At 47.3% G+C, this 15,387-nt stretch overlaps 1 protein-coding gene across 2 annotated transcripts in view; it reads left to right on the top strand.

Moving 5' to 3' along the window:
• ATP2B2 (ATPase plasma membrane Ca2+ transporting 2) overlaps positions 1-15,387 on the top strand; it is a 365,210-nt gene that overhangs the window by 142,299 nt on the left and 207,524 nt on the right. The window contains exon 1 of one of the 2 annotated variants that reach the window (XM_065933890.1): positions 7,630-7,763. The exons of the other annotated variant lie outside the window; for it this stretch is intronic. The gene's annotated coding sequence lies outside the window, so the exon portion shown is untranslated. Of the gene's footprint in view, positions 1-7,629; positions 7,764-15,387 lie in introns of those variants that run through there. 2 annotated transcript variants of the gene reach the window in all.

Here is a 15,387-nt window from a genome sequence, read left to right as displayed (position 1 = left end):
TTCAGAGAACCCCAGGGGCCCCTGGGATTTGGGAGTAGGAGAATGTTACTCAAGGATGCCTATTGACTGCTGAACAATAGCCCCCATGAGGTCATATGGCCACTTAGCAACTGCTCAGGCCTTAGTAACCAGCCCAGAAGGGTTGATATTTACCCAGCAGAAACTTTGGACTATATGGAGAACACCCAATTCCTTCCAGCGAGCTGCAGGCCCGAAAAGCAAGCTCCACCCACTCCTAGCTGCTCCTTTTAGAGCAGGCCTATGAGGGTAACAGGCACTCTGGGTTCCACCGGGCTCTGTGCCTCCTGTTGTTCTTGTTCAGTCGCTCAGTCGTGTCCGACTCTGCAACCCCATGGACTGCATCATGCCAGCCTCCCTGTCCCTCACCATCTCCCAGAGTTTGCCCAAGTTCATGTCCTTTGAATCAGTGATGCTGGCCAACCATCTCATCCTCTGCCCTCTTCTCCTTTTGCCTTCAGTCTTTCCCAGCATCAGATTCTGGTGCCTCCTACTGGGACTCAGTTTCCCTCACAACATGGGGATCAGATGAAATGATCAGCAAATAGGGTGATCATATGTTGTGGTTGGCCTAGAATAGTCCTGGCTTATCGTGACTACTAAAAATGCCCTTTTTATTCTCAAAAGTGACCCCACCTGGAAGATCAATTTTCTGATTACCCCGAGGCCACCTCTAGTCCTTGAGTCTATTTTTCTTCCCTTCCACCCTCTCCCGCTGTCCTGAATTAATCCTGACTAGTCCAGCCAAGATTTTTTAAGGGCTCTTTCTTTCTGTACCATAGCTAGAGCTGGGACCTGGGGAGGCTGAGGCAAACCAGAGAAGATCCCTGCTCTCAGGGGCTTCCAGTTCTAGGAGGAAAGCCACTTAAGCATTCTGCCAAATCTAGGCTTGAATCCAGAACCTTGTCATTCTCAGCCTTGCTTGTGCTCGCCCCACTAAGCTATTTTAGTAAATAATAATACTCCTTAGTATTCGGGCGGCGTTTTGCAGTTGCTAAAGCATTTCCCTTCCGTTCCCTCGGTTAACCCTGACCTTCTCAGAGGCTGTGATTTCAAGTCCCCATTGCACAGATGTGGAGCTGGAGGCCAAAGGTCTCGGAGGGGACGGTCAGGGCGGTGTCTGGATGGCCTTGGGAAGCAGCTTAACATCTGCCTCCTCACCTGTGAGGTAGAAATACCAACTCCCGCTGCAGAGAACGTAAAACATAAATGAGACAACACAGAGAAAGTCCTTAAGAAAACGGTATCTGCCCCACACGAGCGCCTTCACCCGGAGCTGCGTGGCCCCAGCAGTTGCATTTCCGGGACATTTCTCCCGCTCCCACAGACACCCGTTTGGGGGTCTTGGGAAGTTTTCAGCGTACTGGCCCCATTCTGTTGGAATCCCAGCTCTGCCTCGGGTGGCAGTGTGACGGGCTTTCAGCCTCAGCTTCCTCATTTGTAAAATGGGGGTAAGAATCCACCTTCCCGAGGGTGGGCCAAGGCTTGGTAGAGCACCCAGCGCACTGGCCATGCGTATTCCATGTTGCGTTCCCGATATGAGTGTCAGGTCGGGTCGGGGGGTACTTTGGACCCATTCCGGAGGGAGAGAACCCCCAGGTGGGGTTCGCACCCCACCCCCACCCCCGCCAGCCCTGGAGCCTGTGCCACCGTGTGCTCTAGGCTCGGCGGTCAGCCACGTGGGCAGGGAGGGGGCTCTGATGGAAGCTGCCCCCTGGTGCCCCGCTCACCTTGCAGGAGAGGGCAGGGCCGCCTTCCCCTTTCCTTTCCAGAGCAGCGCCACTGGGGGCAAATCTGCCCAATTCCATACTGATGCCTGCGTGGTTTCCCAGCCACACCTCTTGCCAATGGTCTGAGTCACCAGCCGACACTGAGGCCGTGGGAAGGGTGTTCCCTCTCAGGCTGTAGGAACGCTGCAAAGGATTGCTCCAGAAAGCCAGAAACAGGCCCCACGATAAACGCAGCTACGCTCCTTATGCAACTTGGTGACATTGTTCAAAAACAAGGCTAATGTTCCTTCGCTTCCATTTGCTGAGGGCCCTAGAGAGCCGGCTGGCCCAGCCCAGACCTCATGCCTTGCTTCCTGAAGCCAGGCAGAGGCTGGCGTTCCCCACCACTGTACAGGTGGGGAAATTGGGCCGTGGCTGTGGCTGCAGGGCCAGGACGCTCACAGACCCAGCCCTCTGCACCAGCCCTCAAAACTCCCCCTCTACAGCCGGCTGGGGTCCTTAGACAAAGCAGAACAGGTAACTATGATAATTTTCTTCTTTTTCAAATGAAGCATAATGGTGAGCAGTTGTGTCCGATTGCTGGGTTAGAAACCGGAACTCTTGTTTTCTGATAAGAAGAAAGAAAAATCTATTTCTGAATACAAGCTCACATAAAATAGAAACATGTTTTACGGGGAATGTTTCTTTATACAAAAATTCAAAACTACTTCCTACTGCAGAGCTGGGCCCATGGAGGCTGCCCGTGGGGACTGAGCATGAAAGCGAAAGGATGTGGTATTAGGAGCATACTTTGCAGGTGACAGCCACGGCGATGCAGGTCCTCAGATCTGAGCTGCTGAGGCTGGGCCTCTTGCCTCATCTTTACTTGCTGCAGTACGTGGGCATCCATTCGCCTCTGCCTGGGGATCCCAGTTGCTCAACTGTGTCCGACTCTTTGTGACCCTATATGGACTGTAGGCCGCCAGGCTCCTCTATCCATAGGACCGTCCAGGCAAGAATACTGGAGTGGGTTACCATTTCCTCGTCCAGGGGATCTTCCCGACCCAAGGATCAGACCCTCTGCTCCTGCCTCTCCTCCATCAGCAGGCGCTTTCTTTACAAATGAGCTACATGGGAATCCCCTTGCTTCTGCCTTGCCTGGTCCTAAAACCACACCACCTGCTTCTCCAGGGAGCTGTGTCTTTCCTCTTTCCTCACAGAATTCACTAACTGTTCTTCCCTCCGGTACTTGACTTCCTGTCCTGTGAACTAATTAGGAATCAGAGCTCCGCTTGGGCGCTGTGAGTGGGGATGAGGGGAGAATAGAAAATATTTGCATAGTCACTCTGGTGACTTTGCATGTCGGCTGCCTCTGGCTGGAGTCTGCTCAATGAGACGCTGTGCTGTCTTGCTTAGTCCAGAGGGAAATAGGCATAGAGGAGAGTGGAGGGGCAGACGGGATCCACAGGCATTCCCATCAACCTCAGCCCTCTCTGAGCCTTAAACGTGCTTGACCAGGGTCAAGAAAAGCCAGACTGCCCGTTCAGCCAACGGAGCAGCAGTCTGAGTCACATCCTGCCGGCCGCCTGGCCTGATTGGAGTTTGTGCTCTGCTCTGCATCAGGTCTTGGCCTCTCTGCCTAACAGCTTCCTTCTCTCCCAGAGTGACTGTGACTGTTTCCCCTTCCTTTTCACCATGACCTCACCCAGCATGGATTTCCTACTATTTAAAACTCTTCTGCAGCTCATTGGGTAGACTTCGGGGGTGACATTGATCCCCACCAATTGAACAGCAGTGTGATGTTGGTGCCCAGACAGTTTGAGTTCCTGGAATTAAGTCTTGACAGGGTTTCTATAAAGTGAATTTCTGAATATCAAAACCTGGATTCTGGTTAACTTTCATTGGAGCATTTAGAATGTGTCCTTCTGGAAGGGAGAAGGTTTTAAGCCCAACAGATAAAAGATCTGCATCTCAGATTGCACCAGATCTTGGAGAAGAAAGAATCTCAGAGAAATGAGAAAAATGTGCTTTCTGAAAACAAAGAAAACAAAAATCTGATTTTTAGAATTAGGATCTAATTTATTTCTGGGTTAAAGAGATTGTTATGTGGTTAAATTAATCTTGAGATGACTGAGGAAATTAAAAAAAATAATCTGCAGCAAGGTAAAATGCCCTACATGCCAACTTATTCTTCAGTAAAGTGTCTTGTCACATTTCTACTATCTGTTTAGCTTTTAATTCTGAGAAGAAATTTATTGCTTTCGTGTTGTTCTCAACTCTTCAGTTGTTCTTACTATTGAAACTTCAGAGGCTCTATTCTCTGTGGCTAGTCAGCCACGGAAGACTCCCTTGGGCTGAGTTCCCCAAGACCTAGCTCGCAATGGAAGTCATTGTTATTATTATTTCCTTGTGGCTCTTCACAGACTGTGACCACATGGAAGGATGCCGGAAGTCATATGAAATTTGGAGTCAGGACAACCATTTATTTGCAGTGTGGCCTGAAGCAGGTGACCTGACTTTTCTGACTCTTAACTCCCTTCCCTTAATTGCAGTATCGCTGAGCAAGCTCAAGTGCCCCACCTCATACTCCCCTGCTGTCTGCCGTGCTGGCCTTTGTCCACCTCACTGAGCTCTGTGGTTCCCTGGTCTACCTCCTCAATCCCTCCCGGGTCCTGAGAGCTCCGTGAGGGCAGAGGCTTGTCGTCTCTATGTCCCTGTGTCCAGCTCAGAATCTGGCAAGGAGCAGAGGGCTGGGGTTTTGGGTGGATGGGGAAAAAAAGGAAGGCAGAGGAGGGAAGGCGAGAGAGAGGAAGGAAAAGTAGGGGGAAATGCAAATTTAAACTCCTCTGGAACTCACAGTTATTTATTTTAACCAGCAACTGGCCTAAGTGATAAGACAGGCTAAAAAAACGATAGTATTACTGCCACGTATCCCGGCCCAGTGTCCAGCGTTGATTTCACCATCATCTTATAGCCAACCCATAGAGGCACTTACATAGACACATGTGCCTGCTTACCCTCCCAACAAGCCTGGTGGCTCAGACGGTAAAGATCCACCTGCATTGCAGGAAGACTGGGTCCAATCCCTGGGTTGAGAAGAACCTTTGGAGAAGAAAATGACTACCCATTCCAGTAGCCATGGGTAGAGGAGCCTGGTGGGCTACAGCCTACAGGGTCACAAAGCATCAGACACGACGGAGCAGCTGACACTTTCACCATAGTCCTCCGTCTGACAGACAGCAAAGCAGAGGTCAGGAGAGGTTGACTCATCTGCCCGTGTCACTCAGCTGGCACATGGCTGGAACCTGGGTTTGAGCCCAGGTCCCCAAATTCCAGAGCTGGTGCACCGCACTAGTGTACCCTCAGCACCCAGGTTAGGACATGGCAAATCAGTTGATTTCAATAGAGTCTTTGAAAGATTGAGTGAGTGAATCAATGTCCTTCCGTAGCCATTCTCTCACTAGATTTTCAGTCCGCTCTTAGTTCTTTCTTCCTGGCATATGTGATGATTAGAACAAAACATCTGAGGCTACACAGTCCTGGATTCAGATATGAACGTTCCACGTCACTCTAGGAAAATTACCGCTGTCCGAGTACCCATCTCTAGATTAGCCTCACAGCCTCCTCTCCTCAAATGATTATCCCACTGTCCCCTGAGGCTGGATCTTCGTCTGAGAAGCTCCCATCAGCCCAACTCCACCAAGGGTCAGAGGAGGGAAGGCAGGAAGGCTTACCATATCCCCTCCCTCCCAGCTTTCAGCTGAAGACCAAAGACCCTCTCAGTGTGCCCCTTGGCCACCTCAGTCTGACCCCTGTGGGGCTGCGAGTGTCATCTCTGAGATTACCACATTATTATCATGGTTGTTGATGTTGGTAGGAATGGCGTGACCTTGGACCAGCCGGTCCCTCTCTCTAAAAATCCTCTCTCCTCCCTACTGGCTGCTGTCGACCCCAAAGGACCAGGAATGGGCATGCAGCATCCGGAAGACCTGCAGCCATAGAATATGACCTTGTCAAGCCTGAGAAGAATCAAATGACCCAACCTCTTGTAGTGGGGAAACTGAGACTCAGTGAGGGCAGAGGCCTTGCCCGAGGACACCCAGCTTCAGTGGTGATCAGCATTGACCATGGAATGCTGATACACAGCCCACAGCTCTCCCCCCACCATCTGCTGAGGATTGTGCCTGCCCTGGCCCCTCTGCTGCCTACCCTGCCCCAAGGCCCTGTTCCTTCCATGGCCCCCAGACAGGGCAGCTCACTGTTCAGTCCTGACCATGCCGTGGGAGCGTACCCTCTCTGCAGCAAGCCAGTATCCGTGCTGCAGGGTTGGTGCGGCAGATGGCACAGCAGAACTAAGCGTCGGTTTATTTTTGACTCGAAGAGGTCATCGCACAAGTGCACAGTGCTCGCCGGTAGGGGTGGTGGGTCTGGTGCGAGGGCAGCAGAATCTACCAGCATGGAGAGCCACGCACGCAGCCTGGGTTCAGATCCCAGCTCGGCCACCTTTCGCTCTGTGCCCTCAGATACCCAGTCTTCCCTCCAAGAGCCTCCACCTCCCCATTTGTTAAACAGAACAGCGAGGCTCAGAGGCCGTCACTCATCAGTTTCACAGGTTTCATCGAGGGGGGAGATGCACATGTGGAGGAGGACTTTGGGGCTGGTTTCCATCTCTAGGGAGGGGAAAGTGGAGGCCCGCCTTTAGGACCTGGAGCTGAGCCGTCCCAGGTGTTGGCCCCATATAGGAGTGGGGTAGGCCAGTGGCCAGGGCAGAGCCAGGAAAACCTGGGGACCTGGTCCTTCCTCTGTTCCCTGTAGGTAATTCTGGACAGGGTTACCTGTCCAGAGGGTGGGCCCAGAGAAGGAAGGGTCAGACTGAAGAGGGTGAGGGACACCAAGAAGGTCTTTGGTCTTCAGTGGGGAGGCTGAAGGCTAGGAGAGGGGGGGATGTTATGAGGCCTCCTGATCTCCCTCCTCTGCCCCTTGGTGGGGTCAGGCTGACGGGGGCTTCTCAGACTAATAAGCTCCAGCCTCAGGACACAGTGGGATAATCATTTGAGGGGAGGGGGCTGTGAGGGAGCTGCAGGGTATGTAAGCCCATTAGTCTGGGCAAGCCCCTCTTCCTAACTGACGTATGTGCAGGCTTACAGGGATCCCAGACCAGGATCTGCTGCATTTTAACTGCTGGACCGCCAGGGAAGTCCCTAGAATAAATTCTCAGGGAGCAAAATGACTGAGTATGAAGCTGAACATGTTTTCCTCCATGTATGTTTACTAGAGAAAACAGGGAAACAGAGACGTTTCATAGAAGAACCAAAACCTTAAGCCCCACAGTGTTGACGTATGAGAAATAGTATATCTTTAAACATTACTATTTCTTTTCTAGGTTATAAACATAATACATTGCTTGTTGTAGGTCATAAAAATCAAGATCTTGTTTTATTTCTGTTCCCTATTCTGCATGTTTCACTTCAGGTTATTAAGCTATTTTCCTGGGCCATTAAAAAGTATTTGGAAATGTGATTTTTTTTTTGATTGATGCATAATATTCTGACCAACGACTTCCCAGTAACTTACGTAACTAACCTTCTAGATTAGAAATTTAGATTGTGTCCAGATTATTCCCATGATTTAAAAAGAAAAACACCATGATCAGCATTGATAAGGCTGAAATATTTTTGCATTTATGCGTACTTCAGTTAGAGTAAGTTCTTTTTTATTTTTATTTTTTAATTTTTTGGCTGTGCTGGGTCTTTGTTACCGCAGACGGGTTTTCTCTCGTTGCAGTGAGCATAGACTACTCTCTCTAGTTGCAGTGTGCGGGCTTCTCAATGCAGTGGCTTCTCTCGTTGTAGAGCACAGACTCTAGGGCCCACGGGCTTCAGTGGTTATGGCATATGGGCTTAGCTGCCCCAAAGCATGTGGAATCTTCCCAGACCGGGGACTGAACCTGCGTCTCCTACGTTAGCAGGCAGACTATTAACCACTGTATCACCAGGGAAGTCCCTAGAATAAGTTCTTAAGAAGCAACATGATTGGGTAAGAAGCTGAGCATATTTTCCTTTATTTATTTTTTTTTTTTTAGTATTATATTTGTTGCATACAGGGGAAATTATGTGGCATATATGTCAATTTAGTAATGCAATGTATATTGTGGACTTAGAATGTTACCAATAACTTTCATATTCTTGTGTGAATTGTCCCCACCCTGACCCCCGCCTCATCCAGAGGAAATGACTGTACTGTTTATCATTTCCTTGCTTTTTTTTCTATAGACTGTATTTTTTAGAGAAGTTTTAGGTTCACAGAAAAATTGAACAGAAAGTACAGAGAATTCTCATATGCTTTTTTTAAAAAAAAATTTTTTATCTTGTGTATGTATGCTTAAGGGCCTGTTGTTTAGCTTTGCTTTGGCTTTCGTTCTTTAAAATGGCATTGTGTGGCATGTGACCTCCTGAATCTTGCTCCTTCTGGGAGACACTGTGTTTCTCAGATTTGTCTTTGTGGCTGCGGCTCCTGGCGCTGGTGCTTTTACATGGCTGTATAATATTCCCTGATGCAAGGATATCACAGTCTGCTGATTCGTTCTGGTGAGCGTGTGGGTTGTCTCCAGAGAGCTCTTGCAGTCAGTGTTGCTGGAAACGTTCTTGGCGATGCCACTGTCACCTAGAAAAGGAATAGCGGAGTTTAAAACAGGTTTGGGAGGAGGCGAAATTCAGAGTGGAGCATGCCCACGATTGAACTGAGGCTCCCACAGACCGTGAGCTGCTTTGGTTTTGGAGGAGGGCTACACACAGCATCTTGAGGGCTTGCGCGAGCGGGAATGTGCTGTTTCTCATCTCTCAGACTCAGCTGCCGAGGTCAGTGTTTCGGGCTTGGGAACAAGAGTAGAACCCTCTCCCTTATGTGCCTTCAAGGAGGCAGAAGCACTATTTGTGACAGGAACCACTGCCCCTACCTGTTAGCCTCAATGCCATTAAATCTGAGCATCCCTAAGTGTGGAGTGTATACCTTTGATGGTACCTAAGAGGATACTGTTGCTGCTAAGGAGCTTCAGTCGTGTCCGACTCTGTGCGACCCCATAGACGGCAGCCCACCAGGTTCCGCCATCCCTGGGATTCCCCAGGCAAGAACACTGGAGTGGGCTGCCATTTCCTTCTAGGTAGTATGAAATAACAGCCCATCACCTGGTGAGAAAACTCATCTATTTTCAGTTCTCTTTAAGTCCTCCAGGTTACCTCAAGGCAAAAGCTTCTTTCTGGAACTAGTGTATCTTTACACCACTCCCTTCCCAGGTGGCTCCGTGGTAAAGAACCCACCTGCCAATGCAGGAGGCGTGGGTTCAATCCCTGGTTCAGGAAGATCCCCTGTGGGAGGAAATGGTAACCCACCCAGTATTCTTGCCTGGAGAATCCCACGGACTGAGGAGTCTGGTGGGCTACAGTCCACAGGGCCACAAGAGTCGGACTTGACTGAGCACACACACACTCCACCTGAATACTGGCTAAACTCTGGGTAGATAGCAAACAGGTTTTGGACTTAGGGTATCGGGCAGGCAATAGAATCCACTAAACATCAGAACATCCTCTTATAATTTTTCTGTTGTGGTTGTCTTTTATTTGTGGTGAGTGCCCCTGGTTTTCCTTTTAAAATAACTGTGTTTAAGTTTTAATCAAGCAAGCTATTAAGAAAAAATGACATTGATTAAAGGAGAGATAGTAATCATCTTGACAGTCATGTTTGATTGATGTAATTGGGGAAAAACTGACCTCAATCAGCCGTTCTCAAACTTTCTGTCTTAGGACCTTTATACATTCTTAAAAATGACTGAGGATCTCCAAGAGTCATGACTATATGAATATTGTTTCCCCATATTTACCATATATTTGAAGTCAAAATGGAGATAGTAATGATACTTATGTATTAATTATCTTAAAAATAGCAATAGTAAATCCATTATGATAACATACTTTATGAAAAATAACTGTATTTTCCAAAAAAAAAAGCCTAGAAGAGTAGTGTTGCTTTATGTTTTCGAGTCTCTTTAATTACTTAATTGAAGACAGCTGGATTTTCATCTGCTTATGCATTCAGTATGCTGCCTAGGATGTTTTGGTTACTGTGTATGAAGAAATTCCTGCCTCACAGAGATTTGTTGTGGGAAAGGGAGGAGGATTCTGATAGCTGTTCAGATAATTGTAGATCTTCTCCTTTGATACTACACCCAAACTCAACAAGTGATATCATGTTAGTTATGGCTGGTATCCAACCAAAGTTGGTCCCACTCATCCACACACAGTTAATAAGCCAGTCTACTGACACCAGGTTGTGTACAAGCAAGTATAGCATTTATTGCAAGACACCCAATATAGTGCCAAAAAAGGAGAACGGGCAGCTCATGTCAGAAGCTCTGAACTCCTCAGTGGCTTTTGGCAAAGGGTTTTGAAAGTCTTTGTTAAGGGTGAGGGTTGTGGGTAGATCAGCATGGTTGACATTCTTCTGATTAGACAGTGGTGAGATAATAGGGTGATTTTTCAGGAGGTAACCTCATCATCCTTCTGGTTCCAAGTGGTCTGGGATCTGTGTACTGATGGTCAACCTGCAGTTAACTTCTTCTACTTGAAGATGATTTTAGTGTCTGCAAAACAACCCAAGGGTATGGCTCAGGATATCACCTAGACCCCTTGAAGAGGAATTAAAGGTCTTGGACTTTGTATTATGGCTGAACTATTGTTATTTTGTCTTGCTTGACCATTTTCCTTTGTGGCTGCCTTTTCTTACTTCTCTGATTAAATCTGTTCCTTGGAACTTGGCGAAGGCCTAAGAAACTAAAGCTTTTTGACAAGTAAGGGTGGGGGGACATGGTAGGGGTGTCTGTCCCCAAGAAGGCCCCACAGGGTCTTGCTCAGTTACAGGGCTGCCGTAACCAAATACCACACACTGAATGACTTGAACAACAGAAACGTGTTTTCTCGTATTTATGGCAGCTAAAAGTCCAAGATCAAGGCACGCTGGCCTCTCTTCTTGGCTTGCAGATGGCTGTCTTCTTGCTATATCCCCACAGGGTCCTTCCTCTGCTTGGATAGCCCTGGTCTCTCTCTCTGTGTCCAAATTCCCCCTTCTTATAAGGACACTAATCAGATTGGATTCAGTCAGTTCAGTTCAGTCGCTCAGTCGTGTCCGACTCTTTGCGACCCCATGAATCGCAGCACACCAGGCCTCCCTGTCCATCACCAACTCCCGGAGTTTACTCAAACTCATGCCCATTGAATCGGTGATACCATCCAGCCATCTCATCCTCTGTCATCCCCTTCTCCTCCTGCCCCCAATCCCTCCCAGCATCAGGGTCTTTTCCAATGAGTCAGGTCTTCGCATCAGGTGGCCAAAGTATTGGAGTTTCAGCTTCAACATCAGTCCTTCCAAAGAACACCCAGGACTGATCTCCTTTAGGATGGACTGGTTGGATCTCCTTGCAGTCCAAGGGACTCTCAAGAGTCTTCTCCAACACCAGTTCAAAAGCATCAATTTTTCGGTGCTCAGCTTTCCTCACAGTCCAACTCTCACATCCATACATGACCACTGGAAAAACCATAGCCTTGACCAGACGGACCTTTGTTGGCAAAGTAATGTCTCTGCTTTTTAATATGCTGTCTAGGTTGGTCATAACTTTCCTTCTAAGGAGTAAGAGTCTTTTAATTTCATGGCTGCAATCATCATCTGCAGTGATCTTAGAGCCCAAAAAAACAAAGTCTGACACTGTTTCCACTGTCTCCCCATCTATTTGCCATGAAGTGATGGGACCAGATGCCATGATCTTACTTTTCTGAATGTTGAGCTTTAAGCCAACTTTTTCACTCTCCTCTTTCACCTTCATCAAGAGGCTTTTCAGTTCCTCTTCACTTTCTGCCACAAGGATGGTGTCATCTGCATATCTGAGGTTATTGACATTTCTCCTGGCAATCTTGATTCCAGCTTGTGCCTCCTCCAGCCCAGCGTTTCTCATGATGTACTCTGCATATAGGTTAAATAAGCAGGGTGACAGTATACCGCCTTGACTGGATTAGGGCCCATTTAATGTCTTCACTTTAACTTGTTGTTGTGTTGTTCAGCTGCTGAATCATGTCCAACTGTTTGCAACTTCATGGACTGTAGCAAGCCAAGCTCCTCTGTCCTCCCCATCTGGAGTTTGCTCAAATTCATGTTGATTGAGTCAGTGATGCTACCTAACCATCTCATCCTTTGTCGTGCCCTTCTCCTCCTGCCTTCAGTCTTTCCCAGGACCATGGTCTTTTCCAGTGAAGCAGCTCTTCACATTAGGTGGCCAAAGTATTGGAGCTTCAGCAACAGTCCTTCCAATGAATATTCAGGATTGTTTCCTTTAGGATTGACTGGTTTGATCTCCTTGCAGTCTAAGGGGAACTTAACATTTTAACTTAATCCCTCTTTAAAGGGCCTTGTCACCAGATACAGTTATATTCTGAGATACTGGGAGGTAAAGACTTCAAAATATGAACTTTAGGAGGGACACAATTCAACCCAGAATCTTAAAAATCAGTTGCAATGAAGAATCTGAAGCAATCTCAATGAACTTTTCGTATTATACGTTCTAGTTCATTTTTTCTTACACTTTGATTAATTTTTTTTTTACTCATGCATGGTTTGGTAACATCCTGCATTGGTCATTTAGAAAATATTGGCTCTTTGAGTTATGCAGACCTTCCAAATATTTGCACATTTCATTATACTATATCAAAAAAGAACATTTTTTTGTCTTACCATTGACATCATCAGAAATATCTCTTGGTAGCAGGGGGCTGTCAAGTTCATGATGGCACACATAAGCCTTCCACAATTCTAATTTTCACTTTGGAAGCTCACATTTTATCATTGGCAACACATACTGCCAATTGTTTTCCTCAAAGTGATAGGCTCACTTTGTTTGCTTTTGAGAAAATGTCTGCCAGATACCCATGTCTGAATAACCATCATATGTCTGTCGGTTGTTCTTTTATGTTAAAGAAAAAGAAAAAAGGCATTTGGTGAAAATAGGCAGTTTCAGTTCACAATGCAAATGCTCACAGGAGAACCTCTCCTCCAAGAGTCGTCATTCTTCTGTTACAATGTAAGGGCTTATGCAAACACTTCCCTTTCCGTGTTCTTGCAAGAGTTAATAAAGTTAGTCATCTTTACCGCTTCATCTCGGACATTCCAGGATGAAGCTGGCATTTTTTACTGCCCACGTGTGGTGATGAGGAATACGATGACGCCTGGTACAATTTGGTGCCACTCCCTTGATTCCTGCTACGGCACCAGCAGCTTTACTCACTCCTGCCTTTGCACCAGAAGTGCAAACATCAACCCAGTGAAGGTGGTAAATAATGTCTAAAGCGTTACTCAGAAGGTGGTTTTGATCTCTCAGCACCCTCTGTAAGAATCTTGGGGGAACCCTCGGGCATGTGGACCACACTTTGAGAACCATTTTGACTTAGATAGAAAAATACAGAGAAGATTTGGGGCTTGGAAAATGACCTTGGTACCAGAGTCACAAGACCTGGGTGTGAACCTGGCTCTGTCAGTATGGAACCAAGTGGTCTTGGGTAGGTCTCTGACCTCTGGAAGCCAGGTACTTAGCACATCAAAGGTGGTGGCTGCCTGCTGCCTCCCAGAGCTGGGTAGGGAAGGAAATCAGGTGCAGACTTGCAAGCCTCTTGTAAAAGGTAATACACAGTTCTGGAGGGAGGAGCCAGCCGTGGTGGGGAATGAGACAAAGCTATGAACTTTAACACCCTGGCTTAAGTCGTTTTTGATTACCAACACGGCCCAGATCCCTGCATTCCCCTGAAGAGACCTCACAAGGTTGGACCTGGAGCCCCCGAAACAGATTACCCGGCTGGATTTCTAGTTGTAACAAATCGGCATCTTTGGGGCTCTGCTCCAGGTCACCTGTTGCCACCTACAGCTTTGAAAGAAAAGGCCTCCTGAAGGCCTAGAGTTCTTGTCCCTGACTGGACAGGTAGGCATTCACCTGGGTCAGGTAGAAAGTTGGGAGTCCATGGAAAATAACGGGCATCTTAGAATATCTGATCTGTTTAGCTGTGTTAAGAAGATAGAGGTGGTCCTGGAAAACTCCAGAGAGCTAAGAGCACTTGTTAAGAGGGCTCAGGTAGGCTCCTGCTTCTTGGTCGGTGGAATAGAGGTACTTGTTCCTAGGCACAACTGAGAACCCTAGTCATTTATGTAAAATAAACATAAGAAAACTCTAAAAGATAGAATGCGGACCTGCTTCTTGGGACCTGGGGACCCAGGAAACAGCATAGTGATGAGTTCCTGGTGAATGGGGGGTTTCTTTTGGCCTCATACAGCCCAGAGTTGGAGCTGAAGAAGCTAGAAATGAGGAAATGCTAATGGGCAGGCAAAAAACAAACAAAAGTGCCCTGACAGAAACCTGGTTTCTTTAGCTAAAAAAAAGCAAGAAAAGGGTAGCCTAGCAGAACAGATGTGCACGTGTGCTAAGTCATTTCAGTTGCATCCAACTCTTTGTTACCTTATGGACTGTAGCCCTCCAGGCTCCTCTGTCAATGGGATTTTCCAGGCAAGAATACTGGAGTGGGTTCCCATGCCGCCCTCCAGGGGATCTTCCAGACCCAGGGATCGAACTTGACTCTCTTAAGTCTCCTGCATTGGCAGGCAGGTTCTTTTACCACTCGCGCCACCTGGGAAGCGCCAGTAGAACAGATACTTACCAACAAAAACTGCTCTGCTCTAACTAGACACCATAGAAAACACCGAGGCTCCACCCACGCCAGCAAAGATCCAGTGGGCAGGTTAGCCTTCTCCCTTCACCAGACTGTAACAAAGCATCTCAAGGGCCCCATGGGGGTGGTGTCAGAGGAGGTCAGGTAGGATCCAGGACTTTCATTCCCCACTGGGTGCTAACAAGACCTCACCCCAGTCCCTGCCATGCTGGTGGAGACTGCACTGGGAGCTGTGACAAGGCAGATCTGCCCCTTTCAGTCATGGAAGTATCAGTGAGCGCCTCATGGGGAGCCTGATTTCCCAGCCAGCCCCCTTTCTCAGCTGGAGGAGTGTCAGAGGAAGCCAGCTAAAACACAAAGTTTAAATGAGATCAGCGTCTCATAACATAATACCCCAAATACCCAAGTATCAGTAGAAATTCACTTATAACAAGAATGAGGAAGATCTCAAACTGAATGGGAAAAAAAAGACAATCAATAGAAGCCAACACCAATATGACAGAGATGTTGGAACTAACTGGCTAAGATTTTAAAGCAGTCATCATAAAAATGCTCCAAGGAACAACTATGAACACACTGGAAACAAATTAAAAAAAAAAAAAATACAGTGTATCAGCAAAGAAAAATAAGGATAGAGAAGAACTTAAGGGAAATTTTAGAACTGAAAAATATGAAAACTGAAGTTAAAAAAAAAAATCAGTGGATGTGTTTAATTGAGGGCTGGAGGGGACAAGAGGAGAGAATCACTGAACAGGAATATAGGACAATAGAAATACTCTGAATTACCTAATCTGAATAACCAAGAGAAAATAGACATAAGAGAAATGAAAAACACAGCCTCGGAGACTTGTGAAGCTGTAACAAAAGTTCTAATGTTTGTGTCATTACTACTGGAAAGGAACAAGAGA

The sequence above is a fragment of the Muntiacus reevesi genome, chromosome 4, assembly GCF_963930625.1.
Source record: "Muntiacus reevesi chromosome 4, mMunRee1.1, whole genome shotgun sequence".
Classification (NCBI taxonomy): Eukaryota; Metazoa; Chordata; class Mammalia; order Artiodactyla; family Cervidae; genus Muntiacus; species Muntiacus reevesi.
This window is presented reverse-complemented; position numbering and strand designations above follow the sequence as displayed.